Here is an 8,722-nt window from a genome sequence, read left to right as displayed (position 1 = left end):
GTGTGCATGCAGTGGGAGGTAGGGAGGGAGGGAAGAAGGAAGAGAGAGAGAGAGAGAGAGAGAGAGAGAGAGAGAGAGAGAGAGATGTTATGTTTTATTGAGCTAACTGTAATTTAGAACTTTTAGAGGACAAAGCAGGGCTACTTAAATTTAAAGGAATCTTTTGTAACACGGGAATGATATATCATTTAATTTTGCAAATTGTTTTCCTTTCATTAGTTAGCAATCTCATATAAACTAATATATATAACTTCATGAGTTTTAGGTCAATCAGAAAACATAAAATATAGCCAGGTGTTGTGGTACATGCCTATAATCCTAGAAACTGGGAGGCTGACACAGGAGGATCATAGGTTCATGGCCACCTCAGCAACTTAGTAAGGTTTTTTGCAACTTAGTGAGACACTAAGTTTCCAAATAAAAAATAAAACAGGGCTGGGGGTATAGTTCAGAGGTAGAATGCTCCTGGGTTTAATCCCTAGTAACACACACACACACACACACACGTGCACACACACGTGCACACACACATGTGCACACACATGTGCACACATACATGCATGCACTAGCAAAACAAAACAAATAAACTAAAAAACCCATAAAATGCTAAATTAAATTTAAGAAAATAATAAGACTACATTATTTTTCTTAACATAATTTCAAATATTTCCATATATATATATATATATTTATTTAAAGATATATATATATATAAAGCCAGGCATGGTGGCGCACGCTTGTAATTCCCGCACTTGGGAGGCTGAGACAGGAGGATCGCACGGGTTCAAAGCCATCCTCAGCTACTTAGTGAGGCTTTCAGCAACTTAGTGAGACCCTGTTTCCAAATAAAATTAAAAAAAAAAAAAGGTCTGGGACTATAGCCCGGAGGTAGAAAGCCTCTGGGTTCCACCCCCAGTACCACCAAAAAAAAAAAAAAAAAAGATATATATATATTTGTGGTACTGGGGATTGAACCCAGGGGCATTCTACCTTTCAGTTACACTCCCAGCCCTGTTCTTTCTTCTTTATTTTGAAACAGGATCTTGATAATTTGTGGAGGGCCTCACTAAGTAGCTGAGGCTGGCTGCAAACCTGCAATCCTCTTGTCTCAGCCTCCCAAGTAACTCAGGGTTACTTCTTTTGGGTTCCATCCCCAAAAGAAGAAGAAGGAGAAGGAGAAGGAGAAGGAGAAGGAGAAGGAGAAGGAGAAGGAGAAGAAGGAGAAGAAGAAGAAGAAGAAGAAGAAGAAGAAGAAGAAGAAGAAGAAGAAGAAGAAGAAGAAGAAGAAGAAGAAGAAGAGGAGGAGGAGGAGGAGGGGGAGGAAGGAGAAGAAGAAGAAAACACAGAGTAAACCGGCCGTGGTGTAATCCCTGCCCTTGGGAGGCTGATACAAGATGATCACACAGGTTTGAACCCAGCCTCAGCTACTTAGTGAGGCTTTCAGCAACTTAGTGAGACCCTGTTTCCAAAAAAAAAAAAAAAAAAAAGGTCTGGGAGTATAGCCCAAAGGTAGAAAGCCTCTGGGTTCCACCCCCAGTACCAGGAAAAAAAAAAAAAAAAAAAAAAAAAAAAAGAAAAGAAAAAAGAAAACACAGAGAAAAGTATTTAGGAGCAGATAGGCATGATGTTTGCAACTTAATCTCAAATGATTCAGGGAAAATGTTTAAATATATACATATATATGTATAGAGAAAATGATAAAGCAAAACAGGCAAATATAAGCAATTGGTGAATCTGGGGAAAGAATATACGTGAATGTTTTGTATTATTCTTCCAACTTTTCTGTAAGTTAGAAATTATAACAAAATAAAAAGTTACCAGCTGGGTGTGGTGGTGTAGGCCCGTAATTTCAGTACTTGGGAGGCTAAGATAGGAGAATCCCAAGTTTAAGGTCAGTCTTGGTCACTTAGCGAGATTCTATTTCAAAATAAAAAACAAAAAGGGTTGGGGGTATAGCTAGAAGGTAAAATGACTCTGGGTTCAATCCCCAGTACCAAAACACAACAGATACACCCAATCCTGAATTTGTTTTTTAAGGATTAACTTTTTACTAGAAGGGGTGTGTTAACTGGGGACCTACCCCAGGAGCGTTCTGCCTCTGAGCTATCCCACCATCCTTCTTTTCTTTTCTTTTCTTTTTCTTTTTCTTTTTCTTTTTTTTGGTTGTTACTAGGGATTGAAATCAGGGGCATTATACCTCTAGGCATTATACCTCTGAGCTATACCCCCAGTCTTATTCTTTATTTTGAAAAAGGTCTCACTAAGTTGCAGAGGGTCTCACTAAGTAGCTGAGGCTGGTTGTGAACCTGTCTCAACTTCCCAAGAACTAGGAGGATTACAAATGTGTACTACCTTGCCTGGCTTTCTATTTTTTTTTAAATTTATTTTTTATTAGTGTACTGTATTCATACATCATAGTGGGATACAAACTTTTGTAGACACACATGCACACATGGCCCAGTCAGCCCCCACCCGATCCCCATCCCATTCTCTCCCCATCCCTCCCTCCCATGCTTGGCTTAGTGGTTGACATCTAGTATTATAGCAATTTATCCAAAATTAAAAATAATAATCTCACATAACAGTTTCATTTGTCTGATACCAAGCTTTTGATGACCTAAAAATAACATTTCAATATTTCTTTTTACTTTCTTTCTTATCAGAGAATATTTTTTTCTATTTTTTAGGTGAAACTATCATTTATTTATATATTTATTTTTCAGAAAAAAAATCTATCCTAATATGGAATATGGACTCTAGATACCCAAAACAATCTTGAAAAAGAACAAAGCTAGAAGATATATATTTTCTGATTTCAAACCATATAAAGCTACAATAATTGAAACAGTATAGTACTATTCTAAAGGCAGATATATAAACCATTGGAGTTAAATAAAAGCCTAGAGCTAAATTCTTCCCTACATTGTCAAGTTATTTTTGACAAGGTTTCCACGAACATTTGGTGGTAGAAATAATAATCTTTTAACTAAATATTGTTGAAACATCATAATTACATGGAAAAGAATAAAATTGGACCCTTACCTAATCCCATATACAAATATTAACTCAAAATAGATAAAAGACCTAAATATAAATCTTAAGACTATAAACTTTTAGGAGAAAATCTGGGTCATAAAACCTCACAACATTGAAATTGGCAGTGATTTCTTGGATATGATTTCAATGGCACAGGCAACAGAAGAGTATACAAACTCCCTAAAAAAATAGAAAAAATATTGTATATCCAAAGACAATGTAAACAGAGTTAAAAGTTACTAATAGAATGGGATAAAATATTTCCAAATACTATATCTGAAGGTATATTAATATTCCAACTGGAAATCCTAAAAATTAACAACAATAAAGGCAAACAATACCATTTAGAGATAGGTAAAAGACTAACATAAATAATGAATCTCCACAGATAACCAATCTTAGTTGTCTGTTGGATGGAAAGTCTTGTTTCTCTAGTTCTGGTGTGTGTTACCTATTTCTTCTTTGTAGTTAATCTCTTTGAGTATTTTCTCTAGTGCTGGTTTTGAAGACATAAATTCCTTCAGTTTCTGTTTGTCATGGAAGCTTATTTCTCCATCTAATTTGATAGAAAGTTTTGCTGGGTAGGAAATTTTTGGCTGGAAGTTGTTTTCTTTCAGAGTTTGGAATATGTTACTCCAAGCCCTTCTGGCTCTCATGACTTGGTTTGGGAAGTCTGGAGTGATTCTAATTGGTTTGCCTCTGAATGTCACTTGGCCCTTTGTTTTTGTTGCCTTTAAGATTCTCTGCTTGGCTTCCACATTGGTCATTTTGACAATTATGTGGCGTGGGGATCCTCTTCTCCGATCTTGTCTAAAGGGAGTTCTATAAGTTTCCTGGACCTGTGTATCAACCTCTTGCTCTATGTTTGGAAAATTTTCTGCTATTACTTCCTTGAAGAGATTGTTGATCCCTTTGGTATCACTTTCTTTTCCCTCCTCTATTCCAATTATTCTTAGGTTAGCTCTCTTAAAATGGGCCCATATTTCTTCAATGTCAGATTCCTGCTGTTGGATATTTTTTTCTAGTTTAGAAACTATGCGTTCATTTTTGGAATGATCATCTTCTAAGAGCAAGATTCTGTTCTCCATGTGGTCTAATCGGTTGTTTGTGCTTTGAATTGAGGCCTTTACTTCATTAATTGCATCCTTTATCTCTCTTTGGCTCTCTCTGAGTTCTTTTCGAAGCACCTCTATTATTTCTACAGTTATTTTCCTGATTTGATCTTCTAGAAATCTCTGATTTTCTGTTTTATCGGGTTCTGATGTTGTGGGGTTGTGTGCATTAATTGCTCCAGTATTATTCCTCTTTCCCATGATTTCCGATGTTTGTGCCTTCTCTGGGTTCTTCCCTTGGGTCACTATGACTTCGCTTAAGGTGTTCTGGATCTCGAGTCAGTAGTATCTCAGACCCCACTACTCCTTTACTGGGTTTTATCACAGAGTCTCCGACCCAGAGAGTCGATAGAGGCTGCTTTAGACTGTGGGGGGTGCCAGGTTGCACGTTCTCCTATGGTGTGATATCTCTGCCACCGCCCCTCCCCCACTGGGTCAAGACCCAGGGAGTACAGTACTGGGATTTCTCCTCTGTGGCCCGCAATTTGACTCACTGTTCTTGAGTACGCAGATGTAGCTGTACTGGATTCGGTGAATTCTCTGCTCGCCTGGCTTCCTATTACACTTTTTAGCTTGAAACAGGGTCTCAATAAATTTCTGAGACTGGGCTTGAACCTGTGGTCCTCCTATCTCAACCTCCCAAGTACTGGGATTACAGGCATGCACCACCATGCCTGCCTGGAGGGTTAATTTAAAAAATTGTAAAAAGTATGGTATGTATAGAGAGGAGTGCACACACCAAAAGGGTACAGCTTACTAAAATTTTTTTAAATGAACCTCTATATAATTATCTAGATCAGGATCTAAAATATTACCAACAACTCTAAAGCACGCTTCTAGTCATTATCCATTTTCCACAAAGGCTAACTACCATCTGCCTTCTATTTTCCCAGTCCAGTTTGGCCTGTTTTGAATATTTTATAAAGAGAATCTTACCATATGGCTCTTCTACATGTATATTCTTTTTTTTTGTGTGAGATTGTTTTTGTGGTAAGTAGCTGTAATGCACTTATTTTTCTTGTTCTTCAGTGTTCCACTGTATTTAAGAAGACTACGTTATTTTTCTTAGTCTATGATTGTTGGACATTTGCATTGTGTGGTAGGTAGCCTCTAAAATGGCCCCTAGTAATTCTTGTGTCCTGCTATTTATGATCTCTTCTCTTGAGTGTAGGCTAGACTTCATGGCTAACTTCTGCGTGTGTGTGGGGGGGTACTGGGTATTGAACCCAGAGGCATTCTACCTGAGCCACACCCTCAGCTCTATTTTATCTTTGGATGACTGCAGCCCCAGCTGGTGACTTGTCAGCAACACTCTATCAGATTTTGAGTCAGGGTCATGAACCTCAGGCACGCTAGCTGTGATGGGCAGTTGCTGATTGCTGAAGTCCCTCCCATGAAAAACTCTTGGTCCAAGATTATTATACTAATAGTTGATATTTAGGGTTGGCTGGGAAGGGTGTAGCTTAGTTGTTCTCCTGGCCTCCTATAGCCAGTCCTTTTCCTTATATAGAAACTTTAAAGAAGGCATCATAAAAGGTCATCAAACACAGAAGCCAGCAGTTGTTACGGGACAGGATAAGGCAAGTCAGTGAAACAGTCATGTGACAAACTTAGAGGAAGGAAGGATTAAACATAAATGGGTGGACAAGACATCAAAGACCACACTCTGTCAATTATATCAGGTCCCTTGGAATTTGCTTGCAGACAAATCCCATCCAGCCAATTCTGTGTATTCAACTTGGGTCGGTTCAAGATTTAATCTTAGTGTGCACTTCTAAGATGGCTCTCAACAACTAGCTGCTAACCTTGCTTCTTCTCCTTCTTCATTTTCCTCTTCTCATACTAGATATTGAACCCAGGGGAATTCCACCTCTGAGGTAACCCCCATCACTTTTTATTTTGAAACAGGATCCTACTAAATTTTTGAAGTTCTTGTGAAATTGCTGAGGGTGACTTATACCTGTGATCTTCCTGTCTCAGCCTCCCAAGTACTGGGATAACAAGTGTGTGCCACCAGGACTGGCCCCAACCTTCTTGAACCTTTCAACTTCGCAGTCCCGGCTTTGATGCCGACTCCTTGGCCAACATCTGGCTTGGTCCTTTGCCTCCTACGTCTTTCTCTTTATGTCGCCTCCTTCATGGGATGAGCAAGGGAAGGCAGAGAAGGGGGAAGAAGAGGAAGGGCCATTCTGATATTTATCTGGCTCCTTAGTGAGAACCTCACCCTCTTCAGGAACATGCACACTGAGAATCTGGCATCTGAAGACATTAAAGTGTGCTAGGCTATTTATAACACAAGGTGACTAATACAAGTTATTGTTTAGTGAGACTAGGGGAAAGAGAATCAGCAGGAATAGACCAAGGGAACAAGTCTACTGGGATGGATCAACAATTACCATTCCAGCTGGAGATGGACAGAGCTCATTCCTGTCTTAGTTTTGTAGGGGCAATGCTTCTGTTCTCATTAGGACTTTTGTCCCAAAGCATGACCTGGCCATAGAAAAGCTGGTTTGATTGGAATGGGGCTGGGAGGTGGCTTTTCAGATCTGGCCTGGCCTGGAATGCACACTTTAGAATGAATTTGGTATCAGTGGCCTTCCCAGTTGCCTAATAGGATAGGCTTCTTGGGAACCTTCAAACTACCAGCCCCCGACCCTGGGTTAGAAGTCAAATTGGCCTCTGGAGGGCAGAAGAACACTATGCCATTCTTCCTCAATGTTAACCTAATCTGATGACTTCCATTGCTTTGTTTATTTGTTAAGAGACTTCTAGACTCTTTAATTGACTAGTGGTCCTTCACAATTTGCCTAATAATCTGGAAAGAGAACGTGTGTGTGTGTGTGTGTGTGTGTGTGTGTGTGTGTGTGTGTGTAGTCCTGGGGATTGAACCTGTGGATATTCTACCTTTAAGCTACACTCCCAGCCCTTTTTAATTTTTTTTTTTTTTTTTTTTTTTGGTGGTACTAGGGGTGGAACCCAGAGGCTTTCTACCTCCGGGCTTTACTCCCAGACCTTTTTTTTTTTTAATATTTTATTTGGAAACAGGGTCTCGCTAAGTTGCTGAAAGCCTCACTAAGTAGCTGAGGCTGGCCTCGAACCTGTGCCATCCTCCTGTCTCAGCCTCCCAAGCGCGGGGATTGCAAGCGTGCGCCACCACGCCCGGCCTTAAATTTTTTTATTTTTGTTTTGAAACAGGGACTTGGTAGGTTGCTAGGAGTCTGGGTAGTTGCTGACTAGTGTTGAACTTGTGATCTTTCTGCCTCCCAAGTAACTGGTATTACAGGCATGTGCCACCACTCCTGGTTTAAAAGAAAGGTTTTGATGTTCTGGAATCAAATCCTGAAAAGTTAAGTGACATTTATCCAATATTATAAAGTTAGACTTTGTCTCATAAATACAAACAGGTAAGAGCAATTAGCAAGTTCATCAATTACAACAATGCTAACTACCATGATTTGTTTGGATGTAATCATTACTAACAGTGTGTAAAACATAATAAATTTGAATTTCTAACAGTGGGTAATAATCGCCCATATCCTACATATGTATGGCTGTACAGAGCAGTGGCTATGAATGAGGATGGTCTCAGGCTGTCAGACTGCCTGGGTTTGAATCTGGATGGCACCACTTACTATGAATTTGTCTTTAGACAAACTGTATGTGTTCAATGCTTCAGTTCTCTCATATGTAAAATCTCAAAAATACCAAATGGGGCGGTTAGGAGGTTTAAGTGAGGTAACACAAAATATTATTTTTGTACTCAAAACTTACATTGTTACTAGTAATACTTGTATTCTTTTCTGAAACTAATATATATCAGATGAAACAAATGGGTGATTGTGTCAATGTCACTAGGACCAAGATTTCCATCCTAAGTGAGTCATACACTAAGAGTAATAACACTAAAGAACCAAGAGGTAAAAATTACTTAACTCCTTTTTTTGGGGTACTAGGGACTGAACCCAGAGGCATTCTACCTCCAATCTACACCCTTAGCTTGATTTTATTTATTTGGAAACAGGGTCTCACTAGGTTGTTGAGAGCCTCTCCAAGTTGCCGAGGCTGGCCTCGAACCTGACTTTCAACTGTCTCAGCCTCCCAAATGCTGGGATTACAAGCCTGTGCCACCATACTCGGCTCTAACTTCTATTTTAATCATTATGCTCCTGGGTATCTTTTTCCAAAGAGACTATTTTTTAAAAGCAGTTTTAGGTTCTTAGCAAAACCAAGTGGAAATTACAGAGATTTCCGATTTGCTCTCATCCACGTACATGAATTACTTTGACTATCATCAGTATCCTAGACAAGAGCAGTACATTTGTTACAATTGATGAGCCCACATGGCACATTATTATCATCCCAGTCCACACTGTGCCCTTGGCATTTGCTAATTCTAGGGGTTTGCACAGAGGTATAGTGATGTGTATTCACTATTACAGTATCATACAGAGTAGTGTAGCTGCCCTGAACACAGTCTTTAGCAGTGCTTGGTACATGATAAATACCTAATAAATATCAACTATGGCTGTGGTTGTTATTATCATTTCAAGCTGCAAATTTATCCTTAGTAAAAA

Source organism: Muscardinus avellanarius (genome assembly GCF_963383645.1).
Source record: "Muscardinus avellanarius genome assembly, chromosome: 12".
Lineage (NCBI taxonomy): Eukaryota > Metazoa > Chordata > Mammalia > Rodentia > Gliridae > Muscardinus > Muscardinus avellanarius.
Note: the sequence above shows the minus strand (reverse complement) of the source record.